The following is a 3,889-nucleotide window of genomic DNA, read 5'->3' as shown; positions in this document are numbered from 1 at the left end:
CGAGGGCTAAGTTAAAGCACAGAGGGGATTTAACTTTTGCAGTGGCAGCCCCTGGACTCTGGAAGGCCCTGCTTCTTGATGTTCATTCTGCAGAGTCTGTACAGTCGTTCAAATCCCACCAGGAAACTTTTTTACACTAGCTTTCAATTCATGTTCAGTTTGAGTTCCAACAGAAGTTTGAAGTTGTGATATTTTCTTGTTTTAGTTTATTTTTAGTCTTTTTTATTATAATTTTGAATGTCTGCTTTTTTAAAAGTCGCTGTATTATTGTTGTTTTTTTTTTTCCCCCATTTTTTCTTAATTTCTTCCTTGTTGTTTTTATGTATAAATATAAGACATTTACAAATGTGACCTAGAGCTGTGTTACAAATTGGGTTGTTTTTTACCCAGCTGATACTTTTTACCTATTGGCATTTTATTTTTTATCTGAAATTGTTTAAAAGGAAAGTTCACACTCGAGTAGTAAAAAGACTGCGTAATCAAAAAAGGCTAAAGATGTAATAAAATGTGATGACAGAGTATCATTCCAACAAATATGAACTTGTGTCAATGGTATTATGATGAAGAAACTTAAAAGCTGCCAAGAAATGTTTCAAGCTCCAGAAGTGGATCTCTCAACAGGATCAGCAGCTTGTTTAAAAAATATCCTCCTCAAGGGAATAAAAAAGTCTTAGAATAACCCTCCAGAGCCGTGACCTAAATCTCACAGAGCACCTTTGGGATTTTATGGAGAAATTGTCAGCTTTGAATGTTTTGCTGTCTGTAATGTCGAGTAAATTTTCTTCACTGCCACTCCAAAAGTTGTCCTGCTTTTTTCACAGTTAAAGGAATGTAGAGAAAATAGATGTTTAAAAATCTCTTGTTCTCATTTTAGCCTTCATGTTTACTTTCCATATTTTAAATTTAGTCATCTTATTTTTGTTGCATTGGATAAAAGTTCGATGTATTTTTTCTGAGAAAGTCAGAACCTTATTAAACACGTCCAATTACTCTTAAAAGGAAACTGTTCAAATCTTTAGCATCACAAGAAAGCAAAACTCATATTTCTATTTGAGATAAATAATGGATGAGGATTTAAAGTGTAGACCCTCAACCTTAGTTTGAGCATCATTCAAACAAGGGAAAATTTTAGGTCTTAGAATTTTTTTTTTTTTTTTTTTTTTACTTTATTCACAAACTATCTTTCAATATTTCTTTATCAATTCAGAATGGGAATCTCGGAAAAGCTGATTTAAAGTAAAAGAAACTAAACTTGGGTGGGTGGTAAAACCTAAACAAAATCACCTTGCAGGTATCAGCAAAATGAGATGAGCAACACAGAAACCAAGAGTGGCAGATCCACAACAAAGAGAAACCGTTACACTGTCTGGACTTGGTTGCTTCAGTGAACATGATGTAAAATAAATAAATAAATTCTTAATGCTCAATTCTTATGCTGCGAAAACTACACAAATCGACCAAAAAGCAAGATAAAAGCAGCAAAACTTAAAACAAATTGAGCTCAGCAACAACAAAAAAAACATTACAAAAGATGAAGGTTGATCCAAAATTATTTTGATAGTAATGAAAATCATCTACATTTCCAGAAAACTTTCATATTGTTGCCCAAGTCTACTAAAAAAGAGATTTCATAAGAGAAATATGCAGAGTTCACCATAAGGGGCAAACCAGTTGTAAGTTATAAGAATTAAAAAAAATTTAACCTGCTCTTGAAAAGCATAATTTTAGACAGATGATCTAAAATGAGTATTTTAAGACAGACATTATATTAAATGTTCGACTTTAGATATGAAGCATAAATGATGCGTTCAGCTCGTATGTGTTTTATTACAGGTTAATAAAGTGTAACCGCATGATTATGCATGGCTTCTAACGCACTGGTTCATTCGTGTTTTCAGACATGACAACGAGCAGATTGAGTCTGATCAAATCTGACACGAACGCAGAACTGTGCACGGATTCAGTACTTGCATTACAGCCTCAAACTTAATGGTGCAAGCAGATTTTTTGTTTGTTTGTTTTAAAGGTAAAGTTAACTTATTCTGAGCAATTCTAAATGCTGGAAGCCAATTAAACAAACTGAATACGTTCATAAATAATGTTCTGATTAAATCAAGACAGAAAATGAAACAAGCTTCATATTCCTAACAAAACAGAAAAACAAAGCACTTTATTTTAGCAAGTTGGCCATCTGGCCTAATAAATTTGATTGTTATACATGATGATTAAATGTTTTGAACAGATGGGCCAATTTTGCACATGTTAAAAGCCTACTTCTGAGATTTCAACAGGAGGTTGGCTTGAAACACAGCAATGAAGACAACTATGGGACAGATGTGGTTGGCAGGCTGCAGACTGACGAAGTCATCTGGATGGCAGACAAAACGTTTCTTGCTTAAAGAAACAGGTCCAGATAAATAATGGACATGATTTAACCTTTTCTGTTGTCATCTACATGGATGGTTGAGCTTACAAACCTTTTTTCACTTTATTTTAGGTTTTGTTTACTGATAAACAGCCTCAAATACAGTATTTGTTTTGCACATTAAAGTTCAACCAAACTTATTTAAATGTAAATGTAAACTTTTCCAGCTTTAAACTAGGTGGTCTGCAGTTTAGCATGCATGCATTAATTAGACATCTGTTATTTGGATATGCTTTAGTGAATCTAAAGCAGTTTTACAAAGTATGCTATTAAAGTAATTATAACATGAGTTATATAACTCAAAATTAAACTTCAATTAGTTTGTTTTAGCTGCAGAATAAAAAGAGTTAAAACATTCAAAAGTTCCTATGAGAATGAAGTTAGGTAGCTGCATAAGAGGATAAAATAAACACAAAAATAGTTATTTCGTTGGCTGTCACATTTTATTACACTCATATCCTTCAAGGTTGTACTTTAGTAACTATCTCGAGCTTTATTGATTTATGGAATGAGAAATTTTCTGTGCAAACCAGGGATTCTTTCATGAGAAAGTGAAATAACATATTGTTATAAGGACGATGGATGGCCATGGCTTAAAGATGGCCTGTACTTTTATAAATGGGAGGTTGGTGCGCTTCCTATTCTATATGCAGCTCTAAGCCTCAGGCATTTGTTTTGGCAGCTCCACAAAATGGCTTGATATTCAGTCTCACCAGAGCAATATGTTGGAGTACAAATCTGCCACGTTTTGTTGAGGCTTTCTTACTGAACTCCAGCCACATCTCCGAGCTCCCTAATTGAAAAGAGTGAGAAAGCCTTGCACTTAGATGATGATAGCAAGTGACAACCGAAGAGAAAAGGGCGGAGGGAAACAGACATCCTACTTTATCATCAAGCCAGCTCTCATAGAAGCTAAATCTCTGAATCCAACCTGCCATCACTGCAATAAGCATTTTTAGGTCACTGCACTTGCGATAGAAATATGTTGGCAGACGTTTGAGTTTGCATGTAATTGAGGGGTTCTTGAAAATCTATACATCAGAGATCTGCGGGGAAGAAACCTCTCAGCTGTATTGATTTTCTTTTATCCTCATCATCATTTATTTATTAATTTAAACTTTCACTATGACTTCCCATCACAGTAAAAAAGACTCCTGTGGGATAATCCACTAAAATGTCTCAAAAGTCCACCTAATTTATCCTTTCACTCTTTATCCAAAATATTATCACCTCCCAAAAGACCACAGTGGGTTGTCATTCATGAAAAGTCATGATGTCTAACATCATTTGGGTTTTGATGAATAAGCAATCAGAGCCCAAAACTGGTTTTCTCCAGCTGCAATAGGATTGTCTCTGTCCCTTTTGGTTCCCCGTTTGTTTTTCACTCCGAAGCTCGTAAACGTAACTCGACTCTGCAAAGCATTAGCTCCATCTGGTTCGTATATAACGACAGTTCTTGGTGAG

This window comes from Nematolebias whitei, chromosome 7 (genome assembly GCF_014905685.2).
Source record: "Nematolebias whitei isolate Nwh7 chromosome 7, NemWhi1, whole genome shotgun sequence".
Classification (NCBI taxonomy): Eukaryota; Metazoa; Chordata; class Actinopteri; order Cyprinodontiformes; family Rivulidae; genus Nematolebias; species Nematolebias whitei.
Note: the sequence above shows the minus strand (reverse complement) of the source record.